The 26,800-nt window shown below is 47.0% G+C and overlaps 1 pseudogene; it reads left to right on the top strand.

The window, feature by feature from the left end:
- LOC147111567 (uncharacterized) overlaps positions 1-26,278 on the top strand; it is an 85,509-nt pseudogene extending 59,231 nt beyond the window's left edge.
- Positions 26,279-26,800: the final 522 nt, after the last annotated feature.

The raw sequence follows: 26,800 nt of genomic DNA, 5'->3' as shown, positions 1-26,800 counted from the left end.
GAGTCGTCGGCCATCTTATCCAGCTTCCGCACCTCCTCCGAAGTGAAGGTGTCCGGACTGGAGTCGCGACTCTCCCGCTGGGGAGGAGGGGGCCGAACTAGGGGACCCTTGCCGCGTTGGTGACGGCGAGTGTGCCGAGCAGCAGCACTCCCCTCTGATCCTTCCCCCCTTTGGGGGGAAGGCCGCGGGCCACGCGCACGGCTGCTGGGTGGCTGGACGCCACTGGTCCCAGAAGCTGCATTGCCCTGCGACAGTTCCTCCAGGCACTCGTCCAGTGAGGAGGTGTCAAGCATTTCCTCCTCTCCTGCGGGACGTGACTGTTCCCCCGAAGGTCCGGCTTGCTCCTCCTCCTCCTCCTGGTCGGAGGTGCTGTCACTGGCAGCCTCAGGGTCCTGGTCGTCACCAGCTGAAAGCAGGAATGCACAAGAGTAGCTTCAGAGTGAGGAGACGGCGTCAGCGAGGGAGTTAGGACTGGTGGGATTCAGCGCATTGGTGGGACAGTGGCAAAGGAGGTAGCTCGGATGGGCCAGTGCGACGCGAGAGGGCCAAAAGGCGAGGTCCTTACCATTGCCGGGCAGTGGAGGGTCGGATACACCGCACGCTGTGGGGACAATCACACGGGCTCCCATGAGCACACACACGCGCTCCTCCAGCCGAGTGAGCTTCTGCAGCTTGGCGCGGCCACCCCTGGCACGGGCCTGGTGATTAAACGCTACTTTAGCCTGCAAGAGAAAGGACGGGCTGTAAGTGCGCAGTGAAGCCCTGATGTAGTGTGCACTGCCTCCCATGGCGGAATAGCTTGGACAGAGTGAAGCCCTGATGTAGTGTGCACTGCCTCCCATGGTGGAATAGCTTGGACAGAGTGAAGCCCTGATGTAGTGTGCACTGCTTCCCATGGTGGAATAGCTTGGACAGAGTGAAGCCCTGATGTAGTGTGCACTGCCTCCCATGGTGGAATAGCTTGGACAGAGTGAAGCCCTGATGTACTGTCCACTGCCTCCCATGGTGGAATAGCTTGGCCAAAGTGTAGAGTGCCGAATGGCCATTTGATGCTCATGACTGTCCCAATGCTGCTGGCTGAGGGCTGGCCAATAGGACTTTCAGGTCCCTTTGCCCATCATGTCAGGTGTACATGCAAGAATGAGGAGGAGACTGGAAAGGCTACTCACCCTCACAATCCTGGTCAGATCGTTGTATTTCTTACGGCATTGTTTGTGGGTCCTGGGGGCCTCGCCGGTGAACGTCACCCTCTGGGCGATCTGCTTCCAGGCTTTGGTGTAGTCGTGGTGGGTTGGATTCCTCCCACTCTCTGGAAACAAGATCTTGCGCCTCACCTCCAGAGCTGTGACCATTATGTCCAGATCACCCTCTGAGAAGCGCAGGGCACGCTGACGGGCCTTCTCTGGCGTTGCCATGACTCCCTGGGGCTGAGCAGTAGTGTTGAGGCCTCTTTGCAAGGCTGCAGTGTGCAGGGCGTGGCAGCAGACCAATTCGTCCCTTCCCCCTTTAAGAGCTGGTCGGCACCACGGGGTCTGCTGTCAGTGCAAAAATGACCGCACCCGTGCTGCGCCCCGCCTGGGCGCTATCCCTCTGGACCGCCGGCTTAGCGCCTAAAGGTAGGAGTGCAACGCCTCTTTTAGCGCTCCACCACTCTCTTAGGGCGAAGCCACTGAACTTCTGGCAACGGGGCGCTACTTTGGGGCGGGCGCTAACTTCGGGCGGGCGCTAAGGTTAGCGCCCCAAAACTGTCTATACTGAAAATCTAGGCCTATTACTCTTATGTCACATATTTATTTCCAGCACTTTCCGGTCATGGCCAATTTTGCCTGCAACTTGGAAGTGGCTTAGTGAGTTGGAGTGAATGGTGATACATAACATTACCTCCAGCAATGGTGGTCAGTGTGAAAGGAATGGCTTGGTCATTGTAGGGATGTTTTATGGTGTTTTTGTGGGGAGATGGGGATTGTGTGGTGGGGGGGTGGGCGGGCGGTGGTGGAACCTGGCGCAGCATATGGTAGCCATATGGGTGTAATGCCTGAAGTTAAGTAAATCTGGCCATTATAAGGCCATCCCTGGCCTCCCGGGCAGCAATGTGCTCGGGTGCTGGTGGGACCTGGACCGCAGGTTCCTCCTGCTCTTCCTCATCTTCCAGCTGATGCTCCTCCTCCTCCTCAAAGAGGCTGTGCGCTCAGTGACTTATTCCTCATGCAGCGCTAATCCTCACAGCTGCGCTATGTTGTGCAGGGCGCAGCAGACCACGATGATTCTGGAGACCCCGGCTGGTGTGTACTGAAGGGCTCCTCCAGATCTGTCAAGGCATCTGAAGCGCATTCTGAGCATGCCTATTGTCTGCTCTGTGACACATCTGGTGGAAGTGTTGCTTTCATTATATCTTTCCTCAGCCTCAGTACTTGGCCTCCTCAAGGGTGTCATGAGCCATGTCTTCAGTATATAGCCCTTGTCTCCAAACAGCCAGCCAGAAAGTTTGTTTGGAGGTGTGAAGAGCTGAGGGAGGCTGGACTGGCGCAGGATGAAAGAGTCATGACAGCTGCCAGGGAATTTGGTGCACACATGCATGATCTTCCTATGGTTGTAGATCAGCTGCACATTGAGGGAGTGGAAGCCCTTGCGGTTGACAAAGACTCCTGGGTGATGATGGGGTGCCCTGAATGCCACATGTGTGCAGCCGATGATGCCCTGCACCTGTGGGAAGACAGCCAGAGTGACAAAGCCCAGCACCTGCTCAGTAACACTGGCCTCATCAGTGGCAAAGTTGATATAATTGGCTGACTTGTCAAACAGGGCATCGGTGACCTGTGTGATGCATCTGTGGGTGGCCAAATGTGAGATGCCGCAAATATCTGCTGCAGATCCCTGGAAGGAGCCTGAGGCGAAGAAGTTGAGGGCACTGGTGACTTTGACAGCCACTGGTAAGGCGTGTCCACCAGGTTCCCTGGGCTGCAGCTCTTGTTCCAGCAAGCTGCAAATGTTTGCGACCACCTGGCGTGATAGCTGGAGCCTTCTTTTGCACTGCTGCTCAGTCCTGTTGAGGAAGCTCATCCTCTGCCTGTATACCCTGTGTTGGGGGTTTCTCCTCTGGTGCAGTGCAGCCCTGCACTGATGCCCTCTGTCCTGTGGAGCATCAGGTCATTGAGGAGAAGGTTGGTGGTGTTGTTGTTGGTGCGGCTGGAGCGATTCTGCGGACCAAGGTGAGACAATATAAACAGCACCCATGCTGATGTAATAGATGGCAGGTCAAGTAGAAATGAGGGAAGCAATCTGACAATGGTGTGATAGGTTGTAACAATGAGGTGACTAGTTCCCGAATTTGCTGAAAACACTAGCAACCTTTAGAGACCTAAATCTGTGTTAATAATCATTCTGCAACAGCATTTCCCTTAGGAAAGTAAGCAGGTATCAGGTGTCCATATTTATTGTGCTTTCCATGCTGTGCATTAATAAGCTGCATCAATGGCCACTGAACTTCCGCCTCAGCTTAACAGGCATGGTTTCCGAGCTGCATGATTCCCATGGTCATGCAGTGAAATTGCAATGGTCTGGTTAAAAAGACGCTTAAGGGTGTTACAACAAGCTAATAATTATCTAAATTGGGTCGCCTACCTCTGCCATTCAGGTCGCTAATGCACTGGTAAACGCGCCCGACTTAAAGGCGCATGGAGGTGGGATGACGGCGGGTTCCTGGCCAGAAATGATTTATTTCTACTTTCACTCCTGACCCGCCTCCAATCCCACACCCACGGCAGCGGGAAAACTCCGGCATGTGTTTGCATTTCCAGTAACAACTGTAAGTTCTCACAATTCATTTCTCTGGCCTTGTACTGTGCCACCTTCCTTCAAAGATTTCAGATATTTTGCTGTTCAATCATGATGGCATTTTTGCACCATCATTGGCTCTGTTGTTTGTGTTTTCTGGTTTTCCCAACACGTTGTGCAAGACTTTAAATCCATCAACCACTGGGTATATCTTGATTTGGCTTTTGGTCATCCTGACTTTTTGATTAAAATCAGATCTTGCAACATAAATTTCTTCTGCAGTCTTGTTTTGTATTTGCATACTTCATTATCTGATGTGGGTAAATTTGTCATATGCATATATTGGAGGAAAGAAAGTACTTGCATTTACATAGTGATTTCACACCTCAGGATTTAGAGCCAATTAAATACTTTTGAAGTGTAGTTACTGTTGTAATGTAGGAAATATCCATTCATCATGCATTCCTTCCTCCTTTGTTTCATGGTTTGGTGGATAAGTTCTTGAGAGTGAATCAGAAACTAGAATTTCTTCAGCAAAATACTGCAGATGCTGGAAATCCGAAATAACAACAGAAAGCGCTGGAAAAACTCAGCAGGCCAGGCAACATCCGTGGAGAGAGAAACAGAGTTAACGTTTCAGGTCGATGACCCTTCATCAGAACTGAGAAAAAAGGCAGGAAATGAAACCTGGCATTGCTGAGTTTTTCCAGCATTTCCTGTTGTTATTTTGGATTTCCAGCATCTGCAGTATTTTGCTATCGTATTAGTGTTTGGTTCACTGTCACACCTCTTCTAGAAATGCCTACCATGAAGAAGTTCTGCTCTTCTCTTCAACGGGATCTCCATTTGGCTCTTCTCTTTACTTGTCCTATTACTATCTCGTCTCATCTTGAATACCTCTTAATGTCTCTTCACTTCACTTTTGTTCTTTCATCCCCTTCCCCATTTCCCAGCCCCCAAACTGACCTTTTAATCTGTTTCATTTCCTGCCTTTTTTCTCAGTTCTGATGAAGGGTCATCAACCTGAAACGTTAACTCTATTTCTCTCTCCACGGATGTTGCCTGGCCTGCTGAGTTTTTCCAGCGTTTTTTGTTGTTATTTCTAGAATTTCTTTCTCTGACTCTTCCCAAAATCCAGGAGTTAAAACAGTGACTGATGGGTGTAAAGTCTGTGGGTTGTACAGTTAATAATGACACAGACTTCAGGAATAACAAACAAACAGGTCTTTACTATTCGAAGGTCAGGGCGAATCTGCCCCAGCAATCCTGCCACAACACTTATATACTGGTGTGGTCACTGTCGGTATTACAGTATACAGAAGCCAAACAAGTAGTGCCACACCTAAAGTAGTTCTCTTAAAGGTGAACGGTTACATACAATAGTTTCCTTAAAGGTAGACGGGTACATACACTACAATCCTCCCTTTTTAGCTTTCAACATACTGAGTCCATAGTGAACATACATTATAACATATATACAGCTTATGTAAGACAGTTCATAGATTCAGTCTTTCTGGAGGTTTCCGGATTCTGTCCGGATAACGCCGCAGTGGTGTCGTCATTCCAGGCGGGCTAGTGGGTGCTTCTGGCAAAGTCGATTCGGCTTGAAAGACAGTGTCAGGTTCAGCTGATTCCAGTATTACCAGATCGGAAGTAGGTGTTCTGGGTATCTCAGACTCAACATTACCCGGGTAAGGTGGTGAAGTCGGTTGCCCATTTGTGGCGGACCCTATGATTTGGTCAACATGGCACCTTATTATATTGTCCCCAATGTCCACGGTGTACATCAACGGCCCTAGCCTTTTTCCAATAGTTCCAGGCTGCCATTTCTCGGTACGGTAGTCCCGGGCCAAAACTCGTTGACCGATCTGGAAGGATCTAGTGGCCCTTTCATTCATGCCCTGGAATTGCCGGTTCTCTATGTCCCTTCTGACGTTTGGTATGAGCAAATCCAGCCGGCATCTTAGGCGTCCATTACAAAACATCATTGCGGGAGTTTGATTTGTGACCGCATGTGTTGCATTCCGGTATGCCAACAAAAAGCTATCCACCTTATGTTGTAGACTTATGTCTTCATTACTCATGGCCTTTACGACCTTCTTGAAGGTCTGGACAAACCTTTCAGCCAATCCATTGGAGGCGGGATGGTATGGGGCTGACGTGTAATGCTTAACCCCATTGCTCTTTAAGAATTTCTTGAATTCTTCGGACACAAATTGCGGTCCATTATCAGAACAGATCTGTTCCGGCAGGCCATTCCGAGCAAACATAGTCCTTAGCACTGTGATGGTTTTTGCCGTCGTGGTGGTGGTCATCTTAATTACTTCTGGCCACTTGGAGTGGGCATCCACCGCTATTAGGAACATCGAGTCCATAAATGGACCAGCAAAGTCGATGTGTACTCTTTGCCAAGGAGATGAGGGCCACTCCCATGGATGCAGAGGAGCCTGTGGTGGCGCGTTCTGAACCCTCTGACATCCTAGGCAGTTCTTCGTGATCTCCTCTATGTCTCCATCAATGCCTGGCCACCACACAAACGCTCTTGCTAGATTCTTCATCTTTACTCCACCCAGGTGTCCTTCGTGCAGCTCCTTTAGCACTTTCTTTTGGAGTTTGGGTGGAATCACCACTCTAGATCCACACATCAGGGTTCCTCGACACACTGACAGTTGTTCTTTCCTCTGTGAAAATGCTTGCAGTGTTGGTTCGCTCTGTGCTGGCCATCCCTCCACCGTTACATCATAGACTCGTGAAAGAGTCGGGTCATTCCTTGTCTCATTCTCAATCATTGAGTTTGTTATCGGTAGACACTCCACTATGAATGAGTGGAACAACTCTACTGGGTCCACTGTACTCGCTTCTTCCACCATCGGCAATGGCAAGCGTGATAACCCATCAGCATTTCCATGCTGTTTGGACCTTTTGTACTCAATTTCATATTGGTGTGCCCCAAGTAACACGGACCACCTTTGTAACCTTTGTGCTGTCATGGTGGACACGGCCTTGTTTGGGTTGAATATGGACACCAACGGCTGGTGGTCTGTCAGCAATGTGAACTTTTTACATTGTAGGTAATGGTTGAATTTCTTCACGCCCCACACAAGACTGAGGGCCTCCCTATCTATTTGAGCGTAATTTCGCGCCGCGGGTGTCAATGATCGTGACGCGAATGCCACTGGCCTTTCCAAGCCATTTGGTAGCCTGTGCGAAAGTACTGCCCCAATTCCGTACGGGGAAGCATCACAAGCTAGACGAAGGGGTAATGCTGGGTTGAAATGAGCCAACACTTCTTCAGAGGTAATCAACTCCTTGCTTCTGCGAAAAGCCCTTTTGCATTCTTCACTCCACTTCCATGGTGTTTCTTTCCGCAACAGATCATTCAGCGGATGCAGCACCGTGGATAAATTTGGCAGAAACTTGTGATAGTAATTAATCAACCCCAAGAATGATCTTAACTGTGAAACGTTTCCTGGAGCGGGGGCCTTCACGACCGCTTCTATCTTTTCAGGTGACTTATGCAGTCCCTCTCGGTCAATGACATGACCGCAGTATGAGATCCGTTTTTGGAAGAACTCACACTTCTTGCGATTAACCCGAAGGCCATACTCCTTCAATCTGGTGAGTACCAGTTTCAAATTCGTGAGGTGTTCTTCCTCATCTTTTCCCGTGATTAAAATGTCATCTAAGTAGCACTGCGTGCTTGGAATTCCTTGTAACACCTGTTCCATGGCCCTCTGCCAAATTGCTGGCGCCGAAGCTACCCCAAAGACCAGTCTATTATAGCGATACAAGCCTCTGTGAGTGTTGATGGTGAGGTACTGGCGTGACTCTTCCTCGACCTCCATCTGTAAATATGCCTGAGCCAGGTCTATTTTCGTGAAGTGCTTCCCTCCAGCCAACGAAGCAAAGATATCTTCAATCCGCGGAAGCAAGTATTGTACCGTGTGAAGCACCGGATTCACAGTGATCTTGAAATCTCCGCAGATACGGACCTTCCCCGGTCCCCCTGGCTTATTACTTGGTGAGGACTTCATGACGGGAACAATGGGCGTGGCCCACTCACTCCAGTCCACTTTTGACAGAACCCCTGATCGTTCAAGTTCTTCCAGTTCTGCCTCCACCGCTGGTCGTATTGCGTAAGGTACCGATCTGGCCTTAAAAAACTTTGGGCTTGCATGTTCTGCAATCTTAACCTTTGCTTTAATTCCTCGCAGTGTTCCCAGTCCTTGCTGGAATACCTCTTTAGCTTCGTCCAATATTCTGGACAACCGTTCCGGTTTGACATCCTCTTTTTCCGAATCCACCGTCATGGTGTTTAGTGAATGCCAGTCCATCTTTATTTTTCAAATCCACTCCCGTCCCAGAAGTGGTGGACCTCCCTCAGGCAACACATACAGGTCCAACCGGTGGTGATCTTTATCCTTGTATCTCACCTTGACTTCTATCTTTCCGATGGGGAATACTTTGTGCCCCGTGTATGTCTGTAGTACTAGTTCCGTATCCCGTAGTGGAATATGCTTGAAAAACTTTTTATAGTCATGCTTATTCATGACCGTCAACGCCGATTTTTACTTGGACCTTTGCAATCTGTAGCGTTATCCAGATAGTTTGTCGGTCAGCTTCATTACTCACATTGTGAATTCTCAGACTGTCCAGTCCTTTGCATTTGGAGTGTGAGTCCGACTTCTGTTCCCTCAGACTCTTCCTAGTCACCTCTTGCACTTTTCCGTACCATTTTTGTGGTGACTCCTTATTGTTGTACGTTGTTCCTGACTGGCATACCTTAGCTATGCGCCCGATCTTGCCACATTTCCTGCATTCTTGGTTTTTAACCCAGCATTGATTCTGGTCGTGTGTTGTCTTCCCACAACGATAGCATTTTGTTGTCCTCGAGGTAATTTGGTCCACCCCGAGTGCCGCCGCCTTTAGCTGCATTTCCGCCGTTCCTTTCGCTGCGGCTTCGTGCGATGCAGCTATAAGGACAGCCCTGTCTAGTGTGAGGTCGTTCTCTTCCAGTAGTCGCTTTTGCGTCCCTTCTTTGGACAATCCACATACGAACTTGTCTCGCAGTGCCTCTGTCAGATTCCCTCCAAACTGGCAGTGTTCCGCTAGCCTACGCAGTTTGACCAAGTATTCCGTGTTGCTTTCGTCTTTCTTCTGCGTTCTTGCATAGAATTTGGATCGTTCAGCCAGTATCAACGGTGCGGGGTTCAAGTGATCCTTCAGCACTGCTACAATATCATCGAAAGTCTGATCCGCCGGTTTAGCTGGTGAGAGAAGATGCTTCAACAACCCGAATGTTTTCGCACCCATCATGTTAAGTAAGGTTAAAGCTTTTTCATCCTTAGCTATTTTGTTAGCCTTACAATGTATCTCAATACGTTCCACGTACGTGGCCCAGTCTTCTATCTCAGAATTAAAATCGTTGATGTCCACCCGCTTAGACATCTTCCTTTCCTTGGGTACAACACAATTTTTTTTTTTTTTTTTTTTTTCCTAAGATGGCGGCTTTTCCCGCGAAAATGGCGGTTTCCTGCTCTTTCCTTCTCTCCCCGCCCACTTCAATGGCGGTTTCCCGCTTCTGTCGTCTTCGCCACCTAATGGCGGCTTCCCGCGTTTCTTCCCTGGTGGAAGGGGTACGCTTTCCCCACAACGGACAGGTTCAGCCGCTGGGCTGGCTCTCGCACAGCTCCCCTTACTCGGCTCTGTCTTTCTCTCTCCTGCACGTTCGGTTCTACCGGCGCTGGGTACCCCGTTGGTGGAGGACAGTTCAGCCACTGGACTGGCTCTCGCGCAGTCTCTCTCCCCTTGCTCGGCTCTGTCTCTCTCTCTCCCGCACACTCGGCTCTACCGGCGCTGGGTACCCCGTTGGTGGAGGACAGTTCAGCCGCTGGACTGGCTCTCGCGCAGCCTCCTTTGGTCGGCTCTGCCTCTCCCACACGCTCTGTTCCCGTTCGCCTCCCAGCCCACACGCAGTCCGATGCTTCCCTCCCCGGCTGCGGCTGAGTTTCTCTCTTCCCGCGTCAGCTCCCGGTCTCAGCGCTTCGTGGCTTTGGTCGCTGCCCGGCTTTTTCCCGCCGATCGCGGTCCGGCTGTCTCACGACGCCGTTGGACCCGACTTTCTGACCGGCTCCGCTCCCCCTCGACTGTGGTCGAGTGCACAGCCCTTATCCTCCGGATATTCTTTACACTTTCCCCTACTCACAGTCTCCGCGGCCGCCTTGTTTCCTGCTGATCGGCTCACTCCGCACCGTGGTAGAAGGGTAGTCAGTGCCTGTTGCTGATGGAAGCTTTTGTTGCTAAAGTCTTCCTCCTTTCTATTGCTGCAGCCTCGTGTTTTCTTCCAGCAGAACGACGAGGGCAGTTGCCTCTCTTCGACGCTCTTTAGTTGCTTTGGTAGTCTTGCCGCAGGGTACGATCGGACTCGTCGCCACTGTAAAGTCTGTGGGTTGTACAGTTAATAACGACACAGACTTCAGGAATAACAAACAAACAGGTCTTTACTATTCGAAGGTCAGGGCGGATCTGCCCCAGCAATCCTGCCACAACACTTATATACTGGTGTGGTCACTGTCGGTATTACAGTATACAGAAGCCAAACAAGTAGTCCCACACCTAAAGTAGTTCTCTTAAAGGTGAACGGTTACATACAATAGTTTCCTTAAAGGTGGACGGGTACATACACTACAACGGGAATGTTGCGTGAATGGAGTGGTAAATACTCTGGCCTTATTTTAACCCCCTCCCCCCCCCCCCCCCCACCAATGCGGATGCAGGAGTTAATATTAGAGTGATTACTGATGGACAGGTCACATCGTCCACATGCCCAATACGAGACTCCCAAAACAAGCACTCCACTCGGAGCTCTGATACGGCAACAGAGCCCCAGGTGGGCAGAGGAAATGCTTAAAGGACACCCTCAAAGCCTCCTTGAAAAAGTGCAACATCCCCACCAACACCTGGGAATCCCTGGCCTAAGACCGCACAAAGTGGAGGAGAAGCATCCGGGAAGGTGCCGAACACCTCGAGTCACTTCGCCGGGAGCAAGCACAAGCAGCGCACGTGAACCCAAGCACCCCACCCACCCGTCCCTTCACCACCGTCTGCCCCGCCTGTGACAGAGACTGTAGGTCCCACATTGGGCTCATCAGTCACCTGAGAACTCATTTTTAACGTGGAAGCAAGTCATCCTCGGTTCCGAGGAACTGCCTAAGAAGAAGAAGAGGATTTCCAATATATATTTTTATTTTCTCTATTTGCTGGTAATTCTTTTGTACTTTGATCAGTGTATGTAAGATACAAGCTGCAAGTCTGCCATCTTAGAGGTTCTCAGCATTTCATTGGCCAGTGATGCTTTAACTTCTGGGGTGAACTCTTCTCTGCTGTTAAAATACTGCAAGGTGAGTCCTGGAAATTTTGCAATCAGTTACTTTCTTATTTCTATTTACATTTTATTTCTTTTATTCCATTTGAAAAGTACATCTGTTCCAGTGGTTGTGTCAGTTAACATTCTCATAGATGTGAGCTCTGCTTTTGTCTTGGGGACTTTGTACTTCAAACAACTACTAGCTTTGTAAGATCTGGTTTAAGTCTGTTAGCAGTAATTCTGTCTTACAAATATGTCATTTTTACAAATGTGATTTGCATTTTGTCCTTATCAAGTCTCAAGTTTTTCACCCAGCATCTCAGACGTAGTGCTCTGAGGTTCTGCTATATGCATCTTCTAACGTTCCAAAGCACTAAAATATTATTGACAATCCACCCAAGCCCATCTAGGGTTTTAAGCACTTCTAGAATATCCTTGCACTGATACAATTTCAAATGGCATCCTTGTGAAGTTCCATCAATATTAAACATAGCTGGCTTTCTACCTTCCTCATCAAGAGCTACATCCCAGTATCTTGACTTTGCATCAAGGATGGAGAAAACTCACACAGCTGCAAGTATATGTGTAATATCTTCAGTTGTTGGCAATGAGTAGTGTTCCCTGGTGAATGCTTTGTTCAAATTCTCAAACAGTCATGTGCAGGATTTGAACTGGATTATTAGTGTAGTAACATATTCCCCGTTTTGAACAAGAAACAAGGAAAAGCATCATTAAACTTTGAACACATTAATGACGAGGATGTGATTGGAACATACGAGGGCAGAGTACAATGGATTAGCAGTCTGTCGCCTTAACCTCTCGGCTTGGCATCGATACATATCCAAATCCGATCAGCCACATCAGAAATTTTAAGGTGTTGGTTTGATTATCTTTCTGATCATGCCAATTTTCTCCATATATTGTACTTTTTTAATTCTGGGGGTACTCTGCTAGGTGTATAGATGACTGCTGTTACTTTTGGATTTAGCTTCATTTTACCTGGAATCCAACTAAAACTATTGGTCACCTCACAGTGCTCAGACAATCTCATGACCCAGCACAAAGAAGTAGAGGTCCACCTCTATCCCAGCAGCCAGTCACCACACTTGACCAAAGTGATGAAAGAGGACCCCAAGCAAACAAGTCTTCTGTCCCCTGTTGATGCATCATTACACCACGGACTGACTTATTTGGTAGATATCACCATAAATTCAAGCCACTTTCACAGATGTCCCTGTGGTTTGAAGAACTCAAGCAGATAGCATAGCATACGCTCTGCTTCTCACATGAAGTGAAGGTGGCAAAGGTAGGCCTTGTCTAACATTTCCAGGTAGCTCTTCCCAAATATATAATGGTGGGTAATGACAGAATGCCTTTGGTGTAATCACACCTACCTCTAAGCACTCCACACAATCTCTTCCTCCTCCAAATCTCTGATTTGCAAGTGTAATCTCCAAAGGAATTTCCAAAGAGATAAAAGAGGCATAAAGTGATACAGACACCACAGAGAAAAGTATGTCAGCTATAAGAGGAGAGGAAAAAAGGTTGAAGACAAAGCCAGAATGAGTGACATAGAAAGGCTTAGAAAGTGGGAAAAGAGTAGAAAGACAGTTACAGTTATAAGAATAAAGATAGATTTTTTTAAATATCAATGAGTAGTGCTAGCAGAGACCAATTATATTACAACACATTGTGTGTTACATGATATTATGCTCCTGTCATTCTAAAACAACATATCCTCCAACTTGCCAGGAGCAACACCATGGGAATCAGCTCCATGTAATTAATGTTGTTTGTGAAACATTTATCAAGTTTTTTAACTGTATCTGCTGCTATCAAATCATGATATCACTTTACTTAAGTGTCCAATCCATTACTGTAAATAATTTACCAAGTTATAGATTTTATTTTAAATGCACTGAAGCTATATGACAGCAAAGTATTAGGTTGTTGATATGAAACTAAGTTAGATATGAACTTGCCAATAGGTAATCTTATGATAATGTCATTCCCACTGTGTAGCCTCACCCACCAAGAATGTAGAACTGGAATTTGGGGATGCACTATTCAGGATTCTCCACTTGTAAAGTGACCCATGATACTTCCTGTTTTCACAACAACCTCAATGGACATGAAGCATAGTTTAGGTTTTAAAAAAATACACTTGACATGGTGGATGAGAATGTAACAGTAATGCATTTCAAATTTTTCATAGCCAGCACTTATCACAAATTGAAAATGCATAAAAATTGATGCTATCAAACATGTATGAACTATTTAATTACTTAATTATGGTTCCTTATTTACAGATTTGCTGAAATATTACAATTGGTTTTTATAATCGGATGATAGCTTTTTATGTTAATTGTTTATAGCAATGTGTATTACACTTGCATTAAATTACTATTACAATTATTCTAGTTTATAGCAGGAAATTAAATAAAGTCGTACTCAGTTAACTACTAAATACCAAAAATAAATGTAGCAACAATTAAATAAAAGCTACCTGTTATTTTTAATTTGCATGCTTGAGATAGTGGAGTAGATGGTATAAATTAAATATATAATGTAGCTGCATTAACTAAACAACGGTAATGAAAAGCAAACATTTTCAAACTAGCTGATATTAATTGCTGTCATGTAAATGTGGCATCAAATTAATATTCCCCAAGTTCTCTATGTGCCTTGATTGAAGCATCTGATTATTTTAGGATGAATGCTGATGCATCAATGTGAAGGCACTGTGCAGTGACAACTTTGTTTTTTGACTCATTTTAGTGCTTTCTCAGCTTGTTCACTGGATTATGCAAAGCAATGGCAAATGGTGTTTTATTTGGTATTTAAGGAGATGATGCCACAATCCCAGCAGTGAGCCCACCACAGGTGGTGCATCTCAGGAAATCACAGGTGCACAGCTGGCAATTTCCAGTCAATTAAAATTAACAGACAGAAAATGAGAGGCTGCGCACTTCCCAAGATTCACTCCCCATGAGCACACTGGCTGCTGGGAGTGTCGGATGGTGGAATCACCTCATTGATCAGATCATCTGGGTATTTCTCAACTGTTTCCTGAACAACAGTCAGTAATCTTCTTATTCTAATTCATCGTTGCACCTGCTTTCTTAATAATTTTCCATCCAAATGGAGTCCATTTAAAAGATTGGGGGGGGAAATTCAGTTGGTTTGCACCTCCCGTTAGCGCCTGGCGGGGGCGCTAACAGAGCGCTGAGGCAGTAGCGCTGGGGCGAGGTGAATCTAGCGACACACAGCAAATCTGCCCCCCCCCCCACAGTGCCGCCGCTAACAGTTACCGCCGGGAACTTCTATGCCAGGCAGATCATGTCGTCACTGGGCGCACGATCTGCAAAATTCATTTTCACCCCCTGCCTTAGCCCCTCGTCCCAACAGCGACAGGGAGAGGAGGCATCAAGCAGGCGGATGCCAACTCAAAGGGCGGTATTTAAAGGCATCTTCAGTAATGAGTCGCAGCTGTCAGGTTAGTGGTGTTTCAGTGCCTCCTTGTCAGTTTGACATTGTGAAACTGATTCATTCAGTCATTTAATGGTTGTTTAGTATCAGAAGTGTTGTGTCTACTAACAATTAGTTATATTTATTCTCACAACATATCAAAGTGCTACACTTGGTTAATGAGGGTTGCACTGGCAGTCGACCTCGCCCTCCAGGACCTACGACAGAGGGAGCAAAGGCAGCATGAAAGATTGGACATGTGGCCAGAGGGAGGAGAAGGGCCATCAGGGCTCTCAGCAAGAGGACTTACCTTCGAGGGTATTCACAGTGCACTTCTCCTACCCCCAGTTAAGTGAGGAGCAGTGTATTAGAAGGCTCCGCTTCGCCAAGGAGATGGTCAAAGAACTCTGCCACCTCCTACAACCAGACCTCCAGCCTCAGATCAGGGTGACCACAGCTCTCTCAGTGTCAATCAAGGTCACCGTCGCCCTCAATTTCTTCACCAGCAGATTCTTCCAGTTTGCAACAGGTGATATAGCTAACATCTCGCAGTTTGCCACCCATCCCTGCATCCGGGAGTCATAGAGGCTCTCTATAGTTGGAGAAGGGACTACGTTTCCTTCCCCATAACCACAAAGGCTACCACTCACTTAATGTGCAGTTGGTGTGCGACCACAAACAGCAAATCCTCAATGTCAATGCCCACTATCCTGGCAGCAGCCACGATGCCTTCATCCTGCACCAGACCAGTGTGCCAGCACTCTTCCAGCCACCATGTCAAGCTCGCGGGTGGCTGCTCCGAGACAAGGGCTATCCGCTCTCCACCTGACTCATGACTCCCCTCCACAACCCCAACACTCCTGCCCAGCACTCATAGAATGAGAGACATGCCGCCACCAGGAACATCCCACTGCTATACTCGCCTCTAAAGAACGTGTAGTGCCAGTATTTAAGATGGTGCCTACGGGTGAGACATGCAGTGATGCAGTGTCTTCTTCCTCCTCCTCTTCTCCCGCCTCGCTCTCAATGGTGCCCTCAGGAACAGGCTGCTCAGGTGCTTGCTCATTATCTGAAAGCATAAAGGAACAAGATTTGGGTTAAGGTGAGTGGCGGGGGCAGGAAGGGAGAAATGCATGCATGCAGCATGATTAGCTGGAAAGTGCCGAAATGCTTGCGGGGTGAGGGGGAAGTGGGATGTGAGAAGAAGGAGTAGGGATGAACATACTGTTCTGATGAAGGATCATCGACTTGAAAGGTTAACTCTGTTTCTCTCTCCACAGATGCTGCCTGACCTGCTGAGTATTTCCAGCATTTTCTGTTTTTATTTCAGATTTCCAGCATCCGCAGTATTTTGCTTTTGCATGGACATACTGTTGTTGTCCCCAAGGGAGTCAACATCACCGCGGGCCACGGCGCCCACCACCTGGTGCCCAATAATGTGCAGCACTCAAGTCTCCAGCTCAGACAGTGGTTGGCTGTCGGCTTGATCCCCGCCTGTGCACTCCTGCTCCCTCCTGTTGTGAGTCACCTTGGCCTGCAAGAGAGAGGAAAGTGTGTAAGTGAGTGTGGAGCAATTTGTCTGGATGATGTGCCTGGCATAGTTGAATAGCTGTGATTGTGTGCAAGGCGTAAGATGTGGGTGTGAGTGTTGGTAGGTAGAGAATGTTGGTGGGTGAGTGCTGGGGGTGTGCTTTGGGCAGTGTGTGCAGACTGTGGTTCAAATGATAGCATTTGTTGAAGCATTGACTCACCCAGACCAACCGAGTGATGTCATTAAATTTCTTCCTGCATTGTGTGTGGATCCTGGGGACCACAGTGCTGCTTGAGATGTCCTGGGCTACCTCCCTCCTTATGGTGCAGAAGACTTGCGGAGAGGGCCTCCTGCCACTTGCCGGGTAGAGCACTGCCCTCCGACTTTCCACTGCGAACACCAACGCCTCCAATGCATGGTCGCAGAATCTGCAGACTTTCTCTCTGGGGTGTGGATCTGACATCATTACAGCTGCTTGAGTCATCCGGCTCCTTCTCCTTGACCTGCTGCTGCTGGCTGAGACAGCCAGCAATGATGAGAACAAGGTTCTGCAGCATCAATGAACCTCCCCTTTAAGAACTGGAAAGAGCCTGTGGCAATGGTGACTTGTGATTAGACTGCACCTGATATTGGTCAGCATTTCAAGTTTAACACCACTGAGCTAGACCATTTTGCACTTGATTTAGCACTTCAATACTTTCTTTGTGCAATGAAACCTAATTTTGCATGCAGTCTGAAGCATTAGCACCTGATGCTAATTCTCAAACTTTTCAAAAATTACCACCCATTCCTGGGATATAATATCCTAAAATTAACTCCATTACAATCAGCATAAGAACATAAGAATTGGACCAGGAGTAACCTCGAGCCTGCTCCGCCATTCAATAAGATTATGGCTGATCTTCGGCCTCAACTCAACTTTCCCGCCTGATCCTCCTATCCCTTGATTCCCCGAGAGTCCAACAATCTATCAATCTCAGCCTTGAATATACTCAACGACTCAGCATCTACAGCCTTTTGGGGTAGAGAATTCCAAAGATTCACAACTCTCTGACTGAAGAAATTCCTCCTCAACTCAGTCTTAAATGGCCGACCCCTTATCCTGAGACTATAACCACTACTTCTAGACTCTCCAGCGAGGGGAAACAACCTCTCAGCATCTACCCTGTCAATCCCCCTCAGAATCTTATATATTTTAATGTAATCACCTGTCATCCTTCTAAACGCCAAAGAGTATAGGCCCAATCTACTCAATCTCTCCTCATAGGATAGCCCTCTCATCCCAGGGATCAATCTAGTGAACCTTTGTTGCACCGGTTCTAAGGCAAGTATATCCTTCCTCAGATAAGGAGACCAAATTGTGCACAGTACTCCAGGTGTGGTCTCACCAAAGGCCTGTACAATTGTAATAAGACTTCCTTATTCTTGTACTCCAACCCCCTTGCAATAAAGGCAACATGATAGTTGCCTTCCTACTTGTTTGCTGTACCAGCATGCTAACTTTCTGTGTTTCCTGTAGGAGGACACCTAAAACTTTCTGAACACCAACATTTAATAGTTTCTCACCATTTAAAAATATTCTGTTTTTCTATTCTTCCTACCAAAGTGAATAACCTCACATTTCCCCAAATTAAACTCCATCTGCCACCGTATTGTCCATTCAATCAATTTGTCTATATTCCTTTGCAGGTTCTTTGTGTCCTCCTCACAGCTTACTTTCCCACCCAGCTTTGTATCCTCAGCAAACTTGGATACATTGCACTCGGTCCCTTCATCTGTAAGTCATTAATATAGATTGTAAATAGCTGAGGTCCAAGCACTGATCCTTGCGGCACCCCACTAGTTACAGCCTGCCAACCAGAAAATGTCCCATTTATCCCTATTCTCTGTTTTCTGTCCATTAACCAATCCCCTATCCATGCTAATATATACCCCAACCCCAGGAGCCCTTATTATGCCTAGCACCTTATCAAATGCCTTTTGTAAATCCAAAAATACTACATCCACTGGTTCCCCTTTATCTACCCTACCAGTTATATCCTCAAAAAACTCTAATAAATTTGTTAAACACGATTTCCCTTTCATAAAATTTGACTCTGCATAATTGTATTATGATTGTCTAAGTGCCCTGTTACCACTTCCTTAATAATGCATTCCAGCATTTTCCTGACGACTGATATCAGGCTAACTGGCCTGTAGTTCCCTGTTTTCTTTCTCCTTTCTTGAATCGCAGGGTTACATTTGCTACCTTCCAATCTGCTGGACCATTCTAGAACCTATGCAATTTAGGAAGATCACAACCAATGCATCTACTATTTCAAAAGCAAAATACTGCGGATGCTGGAAATCTGATATAAAAACAGAAAATGCTGGAAATACTCAACAGGTCAGACAGCATCTGTGGAGAGAGAAACAAGAGTTAACATTTCAGGTCGATGACCCTTCGTCAGAACTGGATAAAGCTGGAGGTGGAACAGGTTTTTAAGCAAGTGCAGGGGCAGGGAAAGGGGGGAAGGGGAGGAAAGAACAAAAGGGAAGGCCTGTGATAGGATGGAAGGCAGGAGAGATTAAGAGACAAACAGGATGATGTTGCAAGGCAAAGGGAGATGGTAATGGGACAAGTTAAGAAATAAAAGATGGCTCTAGATGAAGTGTAAATGGCACTGGCAGAATGAAAGACAGCTGCCATGTGGGAGAGAGAAAATAAAATGGGAAAAAAAGGTAGGGGCAAAGGTTATGGTCTGAAATTGATTAAATCGATGTTGAGGCCAGAAGGCTGTAAAGTGCCTAATTGAAAGATGAGATGTTGTTCCTTGAGCTTATGTTGAGCTTCATTGGAACAGTGTAAGAGACCGAGGACGGTGAGGTCTGAGTGGGAGTGGAGTGGAGAATTAAAGTGACAGGCGACCGGAAGCTCGGGGTCACCCTTACGGACTGAACGGAGGTGTTCCGCAAAGTGGTCACCCAATCTGCGTTTGGTCTCCCCAATGTAGAGGAGACCACATCGTGAGCAGCGAATACAGTATACTAGATTGCAAGATGTATAAGTAAATCGCTGTTTCACCTGGAAGGAGTGTTTGGGGCCCTGGACAGTGGGAAGGGTGGAGGTAAAAGGGCATGTGATGCATCTCCTGCGCTTGCATGGGAAGGTGCTGGGCGAAGGGGGAGGGGTGTTGGGGGTGATAGAGGAGTTGACCAGGATGTCGCAGAGAGAGCAGTCCCTTCGGAATGCTGAAAGGGGAGGGGAGGGAAGATGTGTTTGGTGGTGGATCATACTGGAGATCGCGGAAATGGCAGAGGATGATCCGTTGAATGTGCAGGCTGGTGGGATGAAAGGTGAGGACAAGGGGGACCCTATCATGGTTCCAGGAGGGTGGGGAAGGGGTGAGAGCAGAAGTGCGGGAAATAGAATGGGCACGGGCAAGGGCCGTGTCAACCACAGTAGAGGGGAATCCTCGGTTGAGGAAAAAGGAAGACATCAGAAGCAATAGTATGGAAGGTGGTGTCATCAGAGCAGATGCGGCGGATATGGAGGAACTGGGAGAATGGAATAGAGTCCTTACAGGAAGCAGGGTGGGAGGAAGTGTAGTCCAGGTAGCTGTGGGAGTCAGTGGGCTTGTAGTGAATGTTTGTCAATAACCTATCCCCAGAGGAAGGGAAGTGAAGAGTCGGAGATGGACCATGTGAAGGTGAGGGAAGGGTGGAAATTGGAAGCAAAGTGAATGAAATTTTCTAGTTCAGGGCGAGAGCAGGAAACAGCACCGATACAGTCATCAATGTACCAGAAAAAGATGTGAGGGAGGGGACCTGAGTAGAACTGGAAAAAAGAATGCTCCACATATCCTATGAACAGGCAGGCATAGCTAGGACCCATGCGGGTTCCCATAGCAACACCTTTAATTTGGAGGAAGTGAGTGGAGTCAAAGGAGAAGTTGTTCAATGTGAGAACAAATTCAGTCAGGCAGAGGAGGGTGGTGGTGGATGGGGATTGGTTGGTCCTCTGTTCAAGGAAGAAACGGAGCACCCGAAGGCCATCCTGCTGGGGATGGAGGTGTAGAGGGATTGGACATCCATAGTGAAAAGGAAATGGTTGGAGCCAAGAAACTGGAAACTGTTAAAGTGGCAGAGGGCATTGGAAGAGTTGCGGATGTAGGTGGGAAGAGACCGGACAAGGGGAGAAAAAATAGAGTCGAGATAGGAAGAGATAAGTTCCATGGGGCAAGAACAGGCTGAAATGATGGGTCTACCAGGGCAGTCCTGTTTGTGGATCCACTATTTCTACAGCCACCTCTTTTAGAACCCTAGGATGTAGGCATCAGGTCCAGTGGATTTGTTAGATTTTAGTCCCATTAGTTTCTCAAGTACTTTTTCTCTACTGCTATGCCTCGTGGCATGCTCCTCCTGCACTATGTGGGAAATAAGGGACACTTCCTTTGTCCCTGATGATCTTGTGTGCTGCAAGTGTATCCAGCTGCGGCTACTGGCAGACCGCGTTGCGGCGCTGGAGCTGCGAATGGATACATACTGGAGCATTTGAGATGCTGAGGACGTCGTGGATAACACATTTAATCAGTTGGTCACACCACAGGTAAAGGCTGCACAGGCAGGAAGGGAATGGGTGACCACCAGGCAGAGTAGTAGGTGCAGGCAGGTAGTGCAGGGATCGCCTGTGGCCATCCCCCTCTCAAACAGATATACCACTTTGGATATTGTTGGGGAGGATGGCTTATTGGGGGAAGGCAGCTGCAACCAAATTCCTGGCACCATGGGTGGTTCTGCTGCATGGGACAGGAGGAAAAAGAGTGGGAGAGCTATAGTGATAGGGGATTCTAATGTAAGGGGAATAGATAGGCGTTTCTGCAGCCGCAAACGAGACACCAGGATGGTATGCTGCCTCACTGGTGCAAGGGTCAAGGGTGTCTTGGAGCAGCTGCAGGGCATTCTGGAGGGGGAGGGTGAACAGCCAGTTGTCGTGGTGCATATAGGTACCAACAATATAGGTAAAAAACGGGATGAGGTCCTAAAAGCTGAATATATGGAGTTAGGAGGTAAATTAAAAAATAGAACCTCAAAGGTAGTAATCTCAGGATTGCTACCAGTGCCACGTGCTAGTCAGAGTAGAAATAGAAGGATATTTCAGATGAATACGTGGCTAGAAGAATGGTGCAAGGAGGAGGGATTCAAATTCCTGGGACATTGGAACAGGTTCTGGGGGAGGTGGGACCAGTACAAACTGGACGGTTTGCACCTGGGCAGGACCAGGACCGATGTCCTAGGGGGAGTGTTTGCTAGTGCTGTTGGGGAGAGTTTAAACAAAATGGCAGGGGTTTGGGAACCTGTGCAGGGAGACAGAGGAAAAGGAAGCAAGGATAGAAGCAAAAGAAAGGAAGGGGAAAAGCAAAAGTGGAAGTCAGATAAATCAAGGGTGTAAATCAAACATGGCCGCAGTAAACAATAATTCTAAAAGGTCTAATAGTGTTAAAAAAGCAAGCCTGAAGGCTTTGTGTCTTAATGCGAGGATGAATTAGCTGCACAAATAGATGTAAACGGATATGATATAGTTGGGATTACGGAGACATGGCTCCAGGACGACCAAGGCAGGGAATTCAACATCCAGGGGTATTCAATATTCAGGAAGGACAGGCAAAAAGGAAAAGGCGGTGGGGTAGCATTGCCGGTTAAAGATGAGATTAACACAATAGTAAGGAAGGATATTAGCTCTGATGATATGGAATCTGTATGGGAAGAGCTGAGAAATATCAAGGGGCAGAAAACGTTAGTGGGAGTTGTATACAGACCCCCAAACAGTAATGCTGAGGGGGATGGCATTAAATGGGAAATTAGAGATGTGTGCAATAAGGGAACAGCAGTTATCATGGGTGACTTTAATCTACATATAGATTGGTCGAACCAAATTAGTAAAAATACTGTGGAAAAGGAATTCCTAGAGTGTATATGGAATGGTTTCCTGGACCAATATGTCGAGGAACCAACTAGAGATCAGTCCATTTTAGACTGGGTATTATGTAATGAGAAAGGATTAATTAGCAATCTTGTGCGAGGCCTCTTGGGGAGGAGCAATCATAATATGATAGAAATCTTCATTAAGATGGGGAGTAAAGTAGTTGATTCAGAGACTTGGGTACTGAATGTAAATAAAGGAAATTATGATGGTATGAGGTGCGAGTTGGCTAGGATGGATTGGGGAATGTTACTTAAAGGGTTGATGGTGAATAGGTAATGGCAAACATTTAAAGATCGCATGGATGAAAAACAGAATGTGTTCATCCCTGTTTGGCATAAAAGTAAAACAAAAAAGATGACTCAACATTGGCTAACAAGGGAACTTAGGGATAGCATAAGATCCAAGGAGAGGACATATAAATTGGCCAGAAAAAGCAGCAAACCTGAGGATTGGGAGCAGTTTAGGGTTCAGCAAAGGAGGACAAAGGGATTAATTAAGAGGGTGGAAATAGATTATGAGAGTAAGCTTGCAGGGAACATAAAAACTGACTGTAAAAGCTTCTATAGATATGTGAAGAGAAAAAGATTAGTAAAGTCAAGCGTAGGTCCCTTGCAGTCAGAATCAGGGGAATTTATAATGGGGAACAAAGACATGGCAGACCAATTAAATACATACTTTGGTTCTGTCTTCACAATGGAGGACATAAATAAACTCCCAGCGATGTCGGGAAACATAGGGTCTAATGAGAGGGAGGAACTGAATGAAATCAGTATTTGTAGGGAAATGGTGTTAGGGAAATTGATGGGATTGAAGGCCGATACATCCCCAGGGCCTGATAATCTACATCCTAGGGTACTTAAGGAAGTGGCCCTAGAAATAATAGATGCATTGCTGGTCATCTTCCAAAATTCTATAGATTCTGGAACAGTTCCCATGGATTGGAGGGTAGCTAATGTAACCCCACTATTTATAAAAGGTGTTAGAGAAAAAATGGGGAATTATAGACTGGTAAGCCTGACATCGGTAGTGGGAAAAATACTAGAGTCCATTATAAAAGATGTAATAGCAGAGCACTTGGAAAACAGTGACAGGATCGGACAAAGTCAACATGGATTTACAAAAGGTAAATCATGCTTAACTAATCTACTGGAATATTTTGAGGATGTAACTGGTAGAATAGATAATGGAGAACCAGTGGATGTGGTGTATTTGGACTTTCAGAAGGCTTTTGATAAAGTCCCGCATAAGAGACTAGCATGCAAAGTTAAAGCACATGGGATTGGGGGTAAGGTACTGATATGGAGAGTAACTGGTTGGCAGACAGGAAGCAAAGAGTTGGAATAAACGGGTCTTTTTCCGAGTGGGAGGCAGTGACTAGTGGGGTACCGCAGGGATCGGTGTGTAGGGGGTGGCGTGTGCCCAGTCAGCTCTGCCCCTGACTGTCTCTGAGTGGTTCGAATCACTCCCACACCCCTGGGTTCTAGACACCGGACTTAGGCACAGGCGGCGATACAGAATTAGAGTAGACAACTGGCTTGGTACAAGAAAACCGTAATTTTATTAAAGGCACAACAATATTACAACACTGGAAATTACTAGAATAATTACAGGCATATAAAAGTACACCTAGTTGGGAATGGGGAACACATGGCACAACGAGGGAACAATCACATTAATAATCCCCCTACCCTTGTCCCACCCCCAGTACCTAACTAGATTGAGCTAAGAAGGGCCAGGGATTTATGCTCACCAATGGGGTTTCCTTGACAGTTCGAAACCTCTCAGTTAAGACAGTTGCGGTTTTTGGGGTCCGCTCTTTGTGTCCTTTGGGGCCTGCTTTCCCCACGTGGTATCAATCTTGGGAACTGCGAAGGTCCCTCAGTTGGTTTGAGTCCGCTGATGCGATAAGGGCACGGTTATGGATTTGTCCAGTAAGTCCCCTTTTCTTGTGGTAGAAATAGGGACAGTAAAGTCTTTTGTTGGATACTTTAGGTTGTAGAGTAGATACTTCAGGTTTTGTTCTTCTTGCGGTGGTTTGGTCATCGAGTTTCTTTGTGGCTGGTCTCGGTTGGTGGCCTTCGGTGTCGGCTTGGTCGTGTAAGGCTGCGGTTGCGGCCTAGTTGTCCTCGGTTGAGCCCGCCCCGCCGTGCTGCCCCTCGATCTTGCTGTTTGGCTTCATTCCTTATCGTGCCCCGATGGCTCGCCCTCTTCTGCCGTGCTGCGCGTTTGGCCCCCGGTGTTATGAAGGAGTCCTCCGTGTTCGAGCGGGAAGAGAAGAAGAGAGAAGAGACCTTGGCTACCGGTGGGCCTACAATTATACCGGTTCTTCACCCCTTTTCTGCACACCAAATCAGGTCGAGTTCTTTGTTTAATTTTGGTGGGCTCGTCTAAAGTGTTTACTGTCATTCACCTTAACGGCTTTTGGGGCGGTTGTCTCCTTGCTTAACAGCTTCAATATCCTGGCTGTTTGTCATTTATGAAGTTTAATTGTCTTTTCCTGGCTTGGTAGCTACTTTGAGCTGTTACCGATTATTTATGTAGAAAGTTAATGGCTTCAAGATTAGGTCTATCCTGAGTCGATCTTTTTCAAGATGAAGAATGCATATTCTGTGTTTATCTAGCTGTCTGGCTTTAGAAATTACAAAGTCTTTCACAGGTCCATGCATGCCAGGTTTCTCTTCAAAGCTTTGCTTTTTAAAATCCTGCAGGCTTCTGTCACGAGGTTGCAGAAGCCATTTTCCTTTGGGTACCCTTTTTAATAACTTGTCCATTCAGGGTCCCTTTTATTCATAACTTTTGGGGAATGTGGGAATTTTGAGAACCCTACAGATGCTTGGACCACAATTATTCACAATATATATTAATGATCTAGATGAGGGAACTAGATGTAATATCTCCAAATTTGCAGGCAACATCAAGCTGTGTGGGCATGTGTGCTGTGAGGAGGATGCAGCGAAACTCCTGTACGATTTGGACAGGTTGGGCGATATGGCAGATGCAGTATAATGTGGATAAATGCGAGGTTATCCACTTTGGTGGCAAAAACAAGAAGGCAGCTTATTATCTGAACAGCAATAGATTAGGAAAAGGGGAAGTGCAATGAGAACTGGGTGTCCTTGTGCACCAGTCGCTGAAGGTAAGCATGCAGGTGCAGCAGACGGTTGAGAAGACAAATGGTATGCTGGCCTTCATAGCGAGAGGATTTGAGTACAGGAGCAAGGATGTCTTGCTGCAGTTGTACAGGACCTTGGTGGACCACACCTTGAGTATTGTGTGCGGTTTTGGTCACCTTATCTGAGGAAGGATGTTCTTGCCATGGAAGGAGCTTATATTCCCTAGAGTTTAGAAGAATGAGAGGGGATCTCATTGAAACTTATAAAATTCTAACAGGACTAGATGCAGGAAGCCTGTTCCTGATGGCGGGGGAGTCCAGAACCAGGGATCACAGTCTAAGGATAAGAGGTAAGCCATTTAGGACTGAGATGAGGAGGAATTTCTTCACTCAGAGAGTGGTGAACCTGTGGAATTCTCTACCACAGAAGACAGTTGAGGCCAATTCATTAAATATATTCAAGAAGGAGTTAGATATATTTCTTAAGGCTAAGGGGATCAAGGGATATGGGAAGAAAACAGGGACAGGTTATTGAATTTGGATGTTCAGCCATGATCGTATTGAATGGCGGAGCAGGCTCGAGGGGCCGAATGGCCTACTCCTGCTCCTATCTTCTATGTTTCTATGTATTGTTTCTATTAAGGTACTTTAAGTACCTCACTCTTATTAGCCCCTTGATTCCCTATTATTTTTGGTATGCTTTTTGTGCCTTGTAATGTGAAGAGATATAAAAGGCCTGAATTTTCACATTGCAGAGCATGCGGGTTTGGGAGCAGGTTGGCAATTAAAAGTGCTGAAATTATCAGCGCATCGGGAACCCACTATCATCTCGTCGTCTTCCGCTTTTAAGTGGGGCGCGTTTCGAAGCGCGCTACGGACCCGCTCCAAGGAGGCTGGCAACCTCATTGAGGACATTAGTTGCTTGTTGAGAGACCCTTAACTGCCTTTTAAGCATGAAATTTCAACATTACCTTGTCGCACAAAGGATTCATGGACTTCGGGAAGCTTGCTTGTGAAGGGGAGGCGGGAGCTCAGTGGCCATTGTGTAACTTCATTAAATGACAGCTGGAAAAAAGCACTTAAATACACACAGCTTACACCTGCTTCCTTGCCTAAGGGAAAGGCTCTGGCTGACACCATTTTGTGCAGAGATTTTACTTTCAGGAGTGTGTAAGAAATTGCTTTCAGGTAATTTCTGCAACCTCGGAAGCCACTCTCACCACATTGCAAGTCACTCTCACTACATTGGAGGATTGTGCCTCTCATCTCCACTTTACCTGGCATCTATCAGATCAGCATGGGTGCCGCTTATGCTGTCACAATTTGGACCTCAGATTCAGACCAGGATGAGCCCCAGCACCAACTGCACCAGCCGCACCAGCAGCAGCAGCAGCAACAACACCAGCAGCAGCAGCAGCAATAATAACAGCAGCCTTCTCCTCACCAACCTGATGCTCCACAGGAGAGAGGGGATCAGTGCAGGGGTGCACCACGCCGGAGACGATACCCCCAACACAGGGTATACAGGCAGAGAATGAGTTTCCTGGAAATGACGAGTAGCAGTGCTCCAGGTCATCGCAGACA

Source organism: Somniosus microcephalus, chromosome 10, assembly GCF_052327205.1.
Source record: "Somniosus microcephalus isolate GS21.2 chromosome 10, FLI_Smic_1.0, whole genome shotgun sequence".
Taxonomy (NCBI): domain Eukaryota; kingdom Metazoa; phylum Chordata; class Chondrichthyes; order Squaliformes; family Somniosidae; genus Somniosus; species Somniosus microcephalus.
Note: the sequence above shows the minus strand (reverse complement) of the source record. Positions and strands in the feature narration are given on the sequence as shown.